General features: G+C 43.6%; 1 protein-coding gene and 2 long non-coding RNA genes across 3 annotated transcripts in view; all 3 read left to right on the top strand.

The window, feature by feature from the left end:
* LOC120428915 (uncharacterized) overlaps positions 1 to 14,277 on the top strand; it is a gene marked incomplete at its 5' end in the record, with an annotated part of 240,613 nt that overhangs the window by 75,854 nt on the left and 150,482 nt on the right. The window lies entirely within an intron of this gene.
* Positions 2,587 to 3,881, top strand: LOC128092504 (uncharacterized). The gene is made up of 2 exons (XR_008211829.1): positions 2,587 to 3,123; positions 3,265 to 3,881. It is a non-coding gene; the product is annotated as an uncharacterized LOC128092504 (long non-coding RNA).
* LOC128092498 (uncharacterized) lies at positions 7,782 to 12,992 on the top strand. Its single transcript, XR_008211823.1, has 3 exons — positions 7,782 to 7,931; positions 8,073 to 9,621; positions 12,943 to 12,992. It is a non-coding gene; the product is annotated as an uncharacterized LOC128092498 (long non-coding RNA).

The following is a 14,277-nucleotide window of genomic DNA, read 5'->3' as shown; positions in this document are numbered from 1 at the left end:
CCAAAAATATTCGTAATTACCTTTTGCCTCTTGGTGGCGCTTTGTATTAGTATGTGTGTGGTCGATGTTTGCGGATGTGCACGCAGAACACAGAACAGTTAAAACTAGCGAAAATGCCTCACTTTCTTCCGATACAAGTCGCCATATTGATGTAAGAACAAATCAGCAACGAAAATTGAATCAGACTATACTTTAAAGTTAGTTTTTTGATTTGTTTTTGCAATACCGAAAAGAAAGTGCCAAAAATATTCGTAATTACCTTTTGCCTCTTTGTGGCGCTTTGTATTAGTATGTGTGTGGTCGATGTTTGCGGACGTGCACGCAAAACACAGAGCAGTTAGAACTAGCGAAAATGCCTCACTTTCTTCTGATGCAAGTCGCCATATTGAAATTACTTGAAAATTCATACCCGTGGTACTACCCAGTCAACTCAATCGGAATTAAAATCGAATCGTTTAAGTATTCCGTTTCAAACGCAACAACCGAACTGAATTCCGTTTTAGAATCCGATTGAGTAACGTAACGCAGTTGGTGGTGTGGGTTGAGGAGGTGGGAGGCAAAAAAGGCTTTGTTTACCATTGGCTCTTACGTATTTTTGAAAACGAATCCGAGATATAGTATGTGCCCAAATACGTCAATACGCATCTCTCGTATACGGTTGTAAATTTCGGCAGAAGTGGAGGCAGTTTGAAACTAACACAAAAGTGTGTGTACACCACCAACTGCGTTACGTAATAAAATAATGCTCTTTTACGCTGGTGGCGCTGCGTGGTGGTAGCTGCCCTGTTTATTACACTGTGAAAATATCTATGGCTAATCTAAGGAACCAAAAGGTGGCAACAGAAATGTCCGTTCAAAAGAGGTGCTGCAAAAAAACGTATTATTTTTTGATCAAATTTTCGAACAAATCAGCAACAATTACAAGTTTGATAATCAAACTATACTTAAAAGTTAGTTTTGTTATTTGTTTTTGCAAAACCGAAACGAAAGTGCCAAAAATATTCGTAATTACCTTTTGCCTCTTGGTGGCGCTTTGTATTAGTATGTGTGTGGTCGATGTTTGCGGATGTGCACGCAGAACACAGAACAGTTAAAACTAGCGAAAATGCCTCACTTTCTTCTGATACAAGTTGCCGCATTCTTTTATTACGTAACGCAGTTGGTGGTGGTCGCCATATTGAAATTACTTGAATATTCATACCCGTGGTACTACCCAGTCAACTCAATCGGAATTAAATTCGAATCGTTTAAGTATTCCGTTTCAAACGCAACAACCGAACTGAATTCCGTTTCAGAATTCCGATTGAGTTGACTGGGCAGTAGGTTCAAGTAGGATTACACACTTTTGTGTAATCATATGGTACGTTCGTTTGAAATGCCGGTGTGGCACTGAGTGCCGCACTCGTCGGTGCCAGTTTTGGTTCAATCGAACGTCATTTGTCAGTGCGCGTGGAACTCGAATGAAACTGAAAAAATATTGAGTGCGGCACTAGAGTTTCAGTTCCAACATGGCGGCGAAACTCGTGCGGAACTAGCGCGAGTTTCTTCAAAGAAACACTTTGACAGCTCTGAGTGCGGCACTCAGTGTGAAACTAGCCATCAAACGAACGTACCAATATTTGAACTAAAAAAAGTTTAATGCTGTTACTCGGTGAAGCAATAACGTTGCCCAGGCACGAAATATTTTAGCAGGGCTGGTTCTGTAAGAATTCTGCTAGAATGTCGCTACATTTCTGTTAGAATTCTATAAGAAAATGGAAACTCCCAGTCACGACTTTCTAGCAGGATTCTAACAGAGTTCTTACAGAGCTGGATATTCTTACAGCATTCTAGCAGAAATGTTCCACCGTTCTAGCAGGATTCTGACAGAACCAGCTCTGCTAGAATATTTCGTGACTGGGCTGTGTTAGAACTCGGCTAGAAACCAACCAATAATTTTCATAGTGTAATAAACACGGCAGCTACCACCACGCAGAGCCACCACCGTAAAAGAGAATTGTGGGTTGAGGGGGTGGGGAGTTCGAACGAGTTAAGTGTTTTTTTGAAATGTGTATGGACATTTTAAACGAAGCGGGGTCAGAAAATCCAAATTTTAGCGTTACGTAATAAAAGAAGTGTACCTAAATGAGCAGGCATTCGTTGGTTGGATTCCAGCCGAGTTCTAACACAGTTTCCATTTTCTTATAGAATTCTAACAGAAATGTAGCGACATTCTGGCAGGATTCTTACAAAACCAGCTCTGCTAAAATATTTCGTGCCTGCACTCAAAATCAGAATAACCCTTAAAAGGGTACTTTTTATCCTTTTTTCAAGTTTACCCGTCTTCACCCTTTTGAAAGGGTACGAGGGCGAAACCCTTCAAAAGGGTACTGGCCCAGTACCCTTTAAAAGGATACTGCTCAGTCAAATCAATCCGAATTCTGAAACGGAATCTAATTAGAATCGTATACAAATTCCGTTTCAAACGCAAAAACCGGTTCGAACACGGAACCGGTTGTTGCGTTTCAAACGGAATTTGTATACGATTCTATTTAGATTCCGTTTCAGAATTCGGATTGATTTGACTGGATGGCCATGGAGCGGCGCGCTCACTAGCGACATCTATGAGTCAATTTTGTTTTGTTGAAACAGTGCTGCCATCTATTGTAATTTTTTATAATTTCTTTCAGCATTAAATTTTATTAGGAAAATGTTTTTTTATTGTTTTAAATTAATATTTACAGTTCAAAGTAAAATGTAATCCTTAGTAAATCACATGCTTTGAGTATTGCGCTGTTCGGTTTAAACCGAGGGGCGTGACAATGGCCTTAATAAATTAATTTTGGCATTTAATATATTAAGGAATTAAATTCCTCTTGCCATTTGACATTTTACAGAACCACACCTGCTTTATTGAAAACGTTGGTTTGCTTTGTGTCTCTTTCGCGCTCGACTGTCAAGTTTGTTTTGATTTAATTTTGTGATGCAGCAAGCTGCAACGCAGGAAAAGTTTATGGAGCAGCACCGGAAAAGGACAAACTGCCGGAGAGCATCGGAACATCCAACGCCATCGAATTCCACCGCAAGTGGAAACTTGTTCATCTCAGCTGGACAGATTGTTCCGCTAAGCATCGTTCTCGCATGGTGAGTTTCAATATTCTTTTCAAACTTTTCAAGTTAAATAGGCAATTCTTGTTTCAACTATCAGTTGTTTAAAAAACGATCATCTTTCGAACCAGTTGTTTTTTCTGTGATTAAAGACATTATTTTGTTCCCCCCCTCCAGGTTTTAATTGGTTCGTCGCACCGCTGTTGGAAGTGTTGCATTCCTCTTGAAGGACTGCTTCCTCCAAACGGGATGTTGTTGCTGTGGGTGCCGCGGCCGTTCAACATGCGTCGGGACAATGTCGATGGGTGATCGATGTTCCGCTGGTCAAAGGCTGGTGCTAGGAGTACTGCTCGTCGGGAAATCAGTTGAAATCTGTGCTTGAGCTTAAGCTTCTTCTTGGTTACGTGCTGAACGCGTTCAAATACCGCAAGCCGCAGGTGCAGAAGAAGCAGTACCAGTTCCGTTCGCTCAGCGCGACTCAGTTCTTCCAAGCATCGACTCTGCCTGGTATAATTTGCTTAACCTGAACAGTTTTCATTTGGATCGCGATTTTAATGTAAAACTAATAAAGACGTTTACTAAAAAGGATTGTGAGGTGCGATTCGTAGATGCTTGTGCCGGGGAATTGTGCTTTTATTCAAGTTGTGAAATAAAATAAATATAAATAAAAAATCTATTCTAACATGATAGCGAGAACATCACTTAAACAAAAATTTTGTATATTTATTATTATTTTTTCATTAAGCATATTTTTAAAATAAAGGGCAAGTACTTGTACTTCGACTGACATCATATTAACAAATCAAACTTCCGTCCGATACCGAATGTGGGGTGACCTGTTAAGTTTCAGTAGAAGCGGTTTGCTCCTTGCCGAAGCTCAATTCCATAAGCAGCTTCTAGGATGATGTCCAAGTTCTTCGACGCAATCGCGAAGAAAAATCAGAGAGAGAACGTTGCCAGCGAGGACGTGCTGTGCACCTGAGCCGGCGCCGGTTCGGTATTGATGAGATAATTGTTGCTGATTTGTTCGAACATTTGATAAAAAAGTATTTTTGCGGCACCTCTTTTTGACGAACATTTCTGTTGCCACCTTTTGGTTCCTTGGATTAGCCATGGATATTTTCATAGTGTAATAGTGAGTTATCTAAGCCCGAGCTCACGCACACTAGCACTCCATTTGTTTTGCTGGCGGGTACAAAATTTAACCTCAATGTTTTTCGTGTACGTTCACGCAATACATGCGCACGTAGATAACTCTATGAACAGGGCAGCTACCACCACGCAGCGCCACCAGCGTAAAAGAGCATCTTTTATTACGTAACGCTGTTGGTGGTGTAGGTTGAGGGGGTGGGAGGTTCGAACGAGTTAAGTATTTTTTTTTAAATTTGTATGGACATTTTAAACGAAGGGGGAGGGGGTCAAAAAATCCAAATTTTAGCGTTACGTAATAAAAGAAGTGTACCTAAATGAGCAGGCATTCGTTGGTTGGTTTCTAGCCGAGTTCTAACACAGTTTCCATTTTCTTATAGATACATAAATGTAGTGACATTCTAGCAGGATTCTTACAGAACCAGCTCTGCTATAATATTTCGTGCCTGGGCAACGTTATTGCTTCACCGAGTAACAGCATTAAACTTTTTTTAGTTCAACTAAAGTTCAACTTTAGTTATTTATCAACCCACACCAACAACTGCGTTACGTAATAAAAGAATGCTCTTTTACGCTGCGTGGTGGTACCCAGTCAAATCAATCCGAATTCTGAAACGGAATCTAATTAGAATCGTATACAAATTCCGTTTCAAACGCAACAACCGGTTCCGTGTTCGAACCGGTTGTTGCGTTTGAAACGGAATTTGTATACGATTCTAATTAGATTCCGTTTCAGGATTTGGATTGATTTGACTGGGTAGCTGCCTTGCTTATTACACTGTGAAAATATCCAGGATTACTACACAAAAGTGTGTAATCCTACTTGAACCTTGAATCGAATCGTTTAAGTATTCCGTTTCAAACGCAACAACCGAACTGAATTCCGTTTTATAATCCGATTGAGTATGCCTCACTTTCTTCTGATACAAGTTGCCGCGTTCTTTTATTACGTAACGCAGTTGCCCAGTCAAATCAATCCGAATTCTGAAACGGAATCTAATTAGAATCTTATACAAATTCCGTTTCAAACGCAACAACCGGTTCGAACACGGAACCGGTTGTTGCGTTTGAAACGGAATTTGTATACGATTCTAATTAGATTCCGTTTCAGGATTCGGATTGATTTGACTGGGTGATGGTGGTCGCCATATTGAAATTACTTGAATATTCATACCCGTGGTACTACCCAGTCAACTCAATCGGAATTAAATTCGAATCGTTTAAGTATTCCGTTTCAAACGCAACAACCGAACTGAATTCCGTTTCAGAATTCCGATTGAGTTGACTGGGCAGTAGGTTCAAGTAGGATTACACACTTTTGTGTAATCATATGGTACTTTCGTTTGAAATGCCGGTGTGGCACTGAGTGCCGCACTCGTCGGTGCCAGTTTTGGTTCAATCGAACGTCATTTGTCAGTGCGCGTGGAACTCGAATGAAACTGAAAAAATATTGAGTGCGGCACTAGAGTTTCAGTTCCAACATGGCGGCGAAACTCGTGCGGAACTAGCGCGAGTTTCTTCAAAGAAACACTTTGACAGCTCTGAGTGCGGCACTCAGTGTGAAACTAGCCATCAAACGAACGTACCAATAGTTGAACTAAAAAAAGTTTAATGCTGTTACTCGGTGAAGCAATAACGTTGCCCAGGCACGAAATATTTTAGCAGGGCTGGTTCTGTAAGAATTCTGCTAGAATGTCGCTACATTTCTGTTAGAATTCTATAAGAAAATGGAAACTCCCAGTCACGACGTTCTAGCAGGATTCTAACAGAGTTCTTACAGAGCTGGATATTCTTACAGCATTCTAGCAGAAATGTTCCACCGTTCTAGCAGGATTCTGACAGAACCAGCTCTGCTAGAATATTTCGTGACTGGGCTGTGTTAGAACTCGGCTAGAAACCAACCAACGAATGCCTGCTCATTAAGGTACACTTCTTTTATTACGTAACGCTAAAATTTGTATTTTTTGACCCCCTTGCCCTTCGTTTACAAATTTCTAAAAAATACTTAACTCGTTCGAACTTCCCACCCCCTCAACCCACACCACCAACGTCGTTATGTAATAAAAGAAAAAAAAATACTTAACTCGTTCGAACTTCCCACCCCCTCAACCCACACCACCAACGTCGTTATGTAATAAAAGAATTCTCTTTTACGGTGGTGGCTATGCGTGGTGGTAGCTGCCGTGTTTATTACACTATGAAAATATCTATGGCTAATCTAAAGATTCAAAAGGTGGCAACAGAAATGTCCGTCCAAAAGAGGTGCTGCAAAAAACTTATTATTTTTTGATCAAATGTTCGAACAAATCAGCAACAATTACAAGTTTAATAGTCAACTATACTTGAAAGTTAGTTTTGTTATTTGTTTTTGCAAAACCGAAACGAAAGTGCCAAACATATTCGTAATTACCTTTTGCCTCTTGGTGGCGCTTTTTATTAGTATGAGTGTGGTCGATGTTTGCGGACGTGCACGCAGAACACAGAACAGTTAGAACTAGCGAAAATGCCTCACTTTCTTCTGATACAAGTTGCCGCATTCTTTTATTACGTAACGCAGTTGTTGGTGTGGGTTGAGGGGGTGGGGAGTTCGAACGAGTTAAGTGTTTTTTTGAAATGTGTATGGACATTTTAAACGAAGCGCGAGGGGGTCAAAAAATCCAAATTTTAGCGTAACGTAATAAAAGAAGTGTACCTAAATGAGCAGGCATTCGTTGGTTGGTTTCAAGCCGAGTTCTAACACAGTTTCCATTTTCTTATAGAATTCTAGCAGAAATGTAGCGACATTCTGGCAGGATTCTTACAAAATCAGCTCTGCTAAAATATTTCGTGCCTGCACTCAAAATCAGAATAACCCTTAAAAGGGTACTTTTTATCCTTTTTTCAAGTTTACCCGTCTTCACCCTTTTGAAAGGGTACGAGGGCGAAACCCTTCAAAAGGGTACTGGCCTAGTACCCTTTAAAAGGATACTGCCCAGTCAAATCAATCCGAATTCTGAAACGGAATCTAATTAGAATCGTATACAAATTCCGTTTCAAACGCAACAACCGGTTCGAACACGGAACCGGTTGTTGCGTTTGAAACGGAATTTGTATACGATTCTAATTAGATTCCGTTTCAGAATTCGGATTGATTTGACTGGGTGGCCATGGAGCGGCGCGCTCACTAGCGACATCTATGAGTCAAATTTGTTTTGTTGAAACAGTGCTGCCATCTATTGTAATTTTTCATAATTTCTTTAAGCATTAAATTTTATTAGGAAAATGTTTTTTTATTGTTTTAAATTAATATTTACAGTTCAAAATAAAATGTAATCCTTAGTAAATCACATGCTTTGAGTATTGCGATGTTCGGTTTAAACCGAGGGGCGTGACAATGGCCTTAATAAATTAATTTTGGCATTTAATATATTAAGGAATTAAATTCCTCTTGCCATTTGACATTTTACAGAACCACAACTGCTTTATTGAAAACGTTGGTTTGCTTTGTGTCTCTTTCGCGCTCGACTGTCAAGTTTGTTTTGATTTAATTTTGTGATGCAGCAAGCTGCAACGCAGGAAAAGTTTATGGAGCAGCACCGGAAAAGGACAAACTGCCGGAGAGCATCGGAACATCCAACGCCATCGAATTCCACCGCAAGTGGAAACTTGTTCATCTCAGCTGGACAGATTGTTCCGCTAAGCATCGTTCTCGCATGGTGAGTTTCAATATTCTTTTCAAACTTTTCAAGTTAAATAGGCAATTCTTGTTTCAACTATCAGTTGTTTAAAAAACGATCATCTTTCAAACCAGTTGTTTTTTCTGTGATTAAAGACATTATTTTGTTCCCCCCCTCCAGGTTTTAATTGGTTCGTCGCACCGCTGCTGGAAGTGTTGCATTCCTCTTGAAGGACTGCTTCCTCCAAACGGGATGTTGTTGCTGTGGGTGCCGCGGCCGTTCAACATGCGTCGGGACAATGTCGATGGGTGATCGATGTTCCGCTGGTCAAAGGCTGGTGCTAGGAGTACTGCTCGTCGAGAAATCAGTTGAAATCTTCTTGGTTACGTGCTGAACGCGTTCAAATACCCCAAAGCCGCAGGTGCAGAAGAAGCAGTACCAGTTCCGTTCGCTCAGCGCGACTCAGTTCTTCCAAGCATCGACTCTGCCTTGTATAATTTGCTTAACCTGAACAGTTTTCATTTGGATCGCGATTTTAATGTAAAACTTATAAAGACGTTTACTAAAAAGGATTGTGAGGTGCGATTCGTAGATGCTTGTGCCGGGGAATTGTGCTTTTATTCATCATGCGCAAAGTCAAGTTGTGAAATATAATAAATATAAATAAAAAATCTATTCTAACATGATAGCGAGAACATCACTTAAACAATAATTTTGTATATTTATTATTATTTTTTCATTAAGCATATTTTTTAGATAAAGGGCAAGTACTTGTACTTCGACTGACACCGATACCGAATGTGGGGTGACCTGTTAAGTTTCAGTAGAAGCGGTTTGCTCCTTGCCGAAGCTCAATTCCATAAGCAGCTTCTAGGATGATGTCCAAGTTCTTTGACGCAATCGCGAAGAAAAATCAGAGAGAGAACGTTGCCAGCGAGGACGTGCTGTGCACCTGAGCCGGCGCCGGTTCGGTATTGATGAGATAATTGTTGCTGATTTGTTCGAACATTTGATAAAAAAGTTTTTTTGCGGCACCTCTTTTTGACGAACATTTCTGTTGCCACCTTTTGGTTCCTTGGATTAGCCATGGATATTTTCATAGTGTAATAGTGAGTTATCTAAGCCCGAGCTCACGCACACTAGCACTCCATTTGTTTTGCTGGCGGGTACAAAATTTAACCTCAATGTTTTTCGTGTACGTTCACGCAATACATGCGCACGTAGATAACTCTATGAACAGGGCAGCTACCACCACGCAGCGCCACCAGCGTAAAAGAGCATCTTTTATTACGTAACGCTGTTGGTGGTGTAGGTTGAGGGGGTGGGAGGTTCGAACGAGTTAAGTATTTTTTTTGAAATTTGTATGGACATTTTAAACGAAGGGGGAGGGGATCAAAAATCCAAATTTTAGCGTTACGTAATAAAAGAAGTGTACCTAAATGAGCAGGCATTCGTTGGTTGGTTTCTAGCCGAGTTCTAACACAGTTTCCATTTTCTTATAGAATGGTCCTGGGTTCGATACCCATCTGCTTCCAACGAGAAAGTTCTGGACTCATTGAATTTGGAAATTAATGAAAAACATGAAGCTCACGGCGGGGTTCAATCCCCTGTCCTTAGGATTGGCATACAAAATGCTTTCCACTTTACCGTGGAGCATTGGTAGCTTCAGTAGGACTTAGACTGATATAGTTGAATCCAAGAAACGGACGAGAATAAAGTTGAATGCAAGGTAGTAGTGGTGGTGCATATCGCGTTACCGTGCGTCTCTGTTCGAGTGCCAACAAAATCCGACGAAAATCTTTTCAATCGCGCCCGAAGAAGCCACACAGCAAAGTGCTCGTTCGCGGCGCGCGTTGAGTGTGTTGCATAGATCAGCTTTCTAGACGCAACGCGAGCCCAAAAAATCGCGTGTCGTCGGAAATGTTGTGAAAGTTTTTGAGAAAAACTGAAATGGGTGTAAAAGTGCTAGAGTGTTCACCGACCGTAACGACGAGGCTACCGCTGGCCTTGCAGCGTAGGTGGTAGTCCCACCGCGAGGCTAGGGCTCCTTAGGCTAGCCACCTATGGAGTCCAAAAGCAAAACGATGGCTACTGAATCTGCGAGAAGGAAACCAGACTGGAGGAATGGAACGACCCTTAGCATGAAAACACGGACACGAATCGGAACATGGAACGTATTGACGCTTGCCCAGAAGGGTAAGTTAGCAACGCTAGGGAAGGAGGCAGCTCGGCTGAAGCTTGAGATCTTGGGGCTTAGCGAAGTCCGTTGGCCGAACTCAGCAGAACACAAGTTGCCCACCGGGCAAGTTCTGCTGTATTCTGGTATGCAAGCCGAAGACAGCCAACGCGCACATCGGGTGCGAGGAGTAGGATTCCTACTGAGCCCGAATGCACGATCGGCGCTCTTAACGTGGGAACCAATAAGCGAGCGAATAATTGTAGCCATATTTAGGACGAGAGTCAGGAACCTGACTTTTGTCCAAGTTTACGCGCCAACCGACGCTGCCGACTTGCAGGAGAAGGAGGGGTTCTACAGTCAGCTGAGCGGTACAGTCGACAAGATCCCGAAAGGTGACATCCGGATCTTCGCGGGCGACTTCAATGCGAAGATCGGCTCTGACAACACGGACCTTGAGCGTATTATGGGGCGCCATGGTCTCGGAGAGATGAGCGAGAACGGTGAGCTGTTTACAGAGTTTTGTGGAAATTACGATATGGTGATCGGGGGATCGCTCTTTCCCCACCGATCAGTACATAAAGTCACGTGGGTTTCACGTGATGGGCGAACTGAAAATCAGATAGACCACATCTGTGTCAGCCACAAGTGGAGAAGGAGTTTCCTTGATGTGAGGAATATGCGGAGCGCTGACATCGCATCCGACCATCATCTTCTCGTCGGCGAAATACGACTACGGGTAGCGCGTGTCGTACGGCAGGAAGAGAAAGTCGGCTGTAGGTTCAACGTGCAACGTTTGGCGAATCCCGAAGTGCACAGGGCTTTTGTCGGTGAGCTTCTAGCCCGAGCTTCGGATATCCCGGACGGCACTGTTGAGGAGGAATGGCAGTGCATCAAGGACGCCTTCATCGCTACCAGCGAGAATACTCTGGGGGTGCACCTGGGAGAAAATAGAGGAGAGGAAAAATGCAAAGGAGGCCATTGTGTGTGCGAGAACGAGAGTGACGAAGGCACGTACCCGCCAAGAGTACGCTAATCTGGAATAGGCGGTTAAACGCTCTTGTAGGCGGGACAAGAGAGCCTGGACAGATTCCCTTGCCGACGAGGGAGAGAAAGCTGCCAACAATGGTGACATGCGCCTCCTCTATGACGTATCGCAACGCTTGTGTGGTGCCAGGACGAATACACAAATTCCGGTGAAAGACAGGAGCGGCCAGCTGATAACCGATCCAGCTGACCAGCTGAGACGATGGTTCGAGCATTTTGAGCAGCTGCTACAAGTCTCGAATCCACATCCAACCGCTCAGTATCAACCGCCTAACGTGAGGCGTATCAACCGGGTGAATTCTAATCCACCTACGCTGAGAGAGATTGAGGAAGCTGTGAGGTGTATGAAGTCCGGAAAAGCTCGGATCGGATCACCGCAGAAATGCTTAAAGCTGACGCCCAACTGTCAGCTCGGATGCTGCATCGGCTATTTAGCAAAATCTGGGACACCGTGACATTTCCGGCCGACTGGATGCAGGGCATCTTGGTGAAGGTTCCCAAGAAGGGGGATCTCGCCATCTGCGATAACTGGCGTGGCATCATGCTGCTGTGCATAATCCTGAAGGTTCTCTGCAAGGTGATCTTGTGCAGGATCAAGTCGAAGATAGACGAGACTCTTCGACGGCAGCAAGCAGGGTTCCGGAGTGGCCGGTCATGTGTGGATCACATTGTGACACTTCGTGTCATCCTCGAACAAGTCAACGAATTCCAGGATTCTCTTCACCTGGTGTTCGTCGATTATGAAAAAGCGTTCGATCGTCTCAACCACGAAAACCTTTGGGAAGCTCTTGGGCGCAAGGGCGTCCTCATCAAGGCGCAGTACGAAGCTTTCGTTTGCCGTGTTTTACACAACGGAGTTTTGTCTGACCCAATCCGGGTGGTAGCCGGGGTGAGGCAAGGATGTATCCAGTCACCTTTGCTATTTCTCATCGTCATCGATGAGGTGTTAGCTGGAGCGCTAGACCGTGTGCAAAACCGAGGGCTGCTGTGGCAGCCGATAAGAATAGAGCACCTCAACGACCTCGACTTTGCCGATGACATTGTGCTGTTCTCGCAGAGAGGAAACGACATGCAGAACAAGTTGGACGACCTAGCGGCGTGCTCCTCTGCGGCAGGTCTAAAAGTCAATGTCTCTAAGACCAAGTCGATGGCAGTGAACACGGAACGCGCACAAAGCTTCACTGTAGCTGGTGAACAAGTTGAGAAGGTCGACACTTTCCAGTACCTTGGTAGTCCTGATGGTGGCACCAAGATCGACATATCCACACGGATCAAGAAGGCCAGGGGTGCTTTTGCGGGTCTTCGCAACCTGTGGCGATCAAACCAAATCCGCTTGCGCACAAAATTACGGATCTTCAACTCGAACGTCAAGTCGGTGTTACTCTACGGGAGTGAGACTTGGTGCGTATCGAGCCAGAACACGTCGAAACTACAAGTCTTTGTGAACCGCTGCCTACGCAACATCATTCGTGCTTGGTGGCCCGACAACTGGGTGTCGAATTCAGAGTTGCACCGGCGGTGTCAGCAAAGGCCGATACACATCGAGATCCGGGAGCGGAAGTGGAGATGGGTTGGCCACACGCTACGGAAGGATGCGCACGAGATCTGCAGAGAAGCCCTAGATTGGAACCCGCAAGGACAACGTGGTCGGGCAGACCAAGAGGCTCCTGGCGGAGAAGCCTCCACCAAGAAATCAGAGCTGTGGACGCTTCGTTGAGCTGGCGCCAAGTGAAGGCGAAAGCTGAGAACCGTCAACAGTGGAAATCCTTCAACGCGGCCCTATGCTCCACTGGGGAGCAGGACGCATAAGTAAGTAAGTAAAGCAAGTTGAATATCAGAACATACAAGAATGCATTGAATTGCATGCATGCAGGCGCATTTGCGCGCGCCTGGGCGACTGATAGAATTCATCCAATAAGAGATGAGAAGAATTGAAAGCTTTCCCATTAGAAATGAGAACTTACGAAGAATTCGAACAACAATGCAACGGTCTTTACCGCTCGCCTAGGGTGGATCCTCAGACAATTCACCTTCCCAAAAACCGTCCAACTCCAAGCGAAACTTACTTGAGGATACCGTGGAGATTTTCCCTTAATACTCTGAAAAAATTGAAGCATCAACACTTCCCGTCTTCCAAATCCCTTTCCTTGTCCCTGGTGCGCGGTGGAGATGGGAGCAACCTGCAATGGACGGCTGCCATGGTGGTGAGAATCTGGTTCAGGTGGAATTGGTTCTATTCCCAATTATCGATTCCTAGGCAACTTGGGCTTAGACAATCATCACATCACATGGCAAAAATCCAGTCTGCAATCCGTTAAATTCACCGTCTCCTAGCGAAGCGAACCCACACCAACAACTGCGTTACGTAATAAAAGAATGCTCTTTTACGCTGCGTGGTGGTATAGCTGCCTCGTTTATTACACTGTGAAAATATCTAGGATTACAACACAAAAGTGTGTAATCCTACTTGAACCTACTGCCCAGTCCACTCAATCGGAATTCTGAAACGGAATTCAGTTTGGTTGTTAGGTTTGAAACGGAATACTCAAACGATTCGAATTTAATTCCGATTGAGTTGACTGGGTAGTACCACGGCTATTAATTCGTCCGCAAACATCGACCACACACATACTAATACAAAGCTCCACCAAGAGGCAAAAGGTAATTACGAATATTTTTGGCACTTTCGTTTCGGTTTGGCAAAAACAAATAACAAAACTAACTTTTAAGTATAGTCTGATTCAGGGTTTGTTCAAATATTACGTCCAATGATTTTCGGGATTTTAGACCCCCTCCCTCCCCCCTGTCACGCACTTTTCCTATACCTTTAACATGGGCTGTCACAAACCCCAGACCCCCCCCCTCCCTCTATTCATGGACGTAATTTTTGAACGAACCCTTCAAACTTTGTTGCTGATTTGTTCGAAAATCAATATGGCAACTTGTATTAGAAGAAAGTGAGGCATTTTCGCTAGTTTTAACTGTTCTGTGTTCTGCGTGCACATCCACAAACATCGACCACACACATACTAACACAACGCGCCACAAAGAGGCAAAAGGTAATTACGAATATTTTTGGCACTTTCGTTTCGGTTTTGCAAAACAAATAACAACACTAACTTTTAGGTATAGTTTGACTCAAACTTTGTTGCTGATTTGTTC

Source organism: Culex pipiens, chromosome 1, assembly GCF_016801865.2.
Source record: "Culex pipiens pallens isolate TS chromosome 1, TS_CPP_V2, whole genome shotgun sequence".
NCBI lineage: Eukaryota > Metazoa > Arthropoda > Insecta > Diptera > Culicidae > Culex > Culex pipiens.
This window is presented reverse-complemented; position numbering and strand designations above follow the sequence as displayed.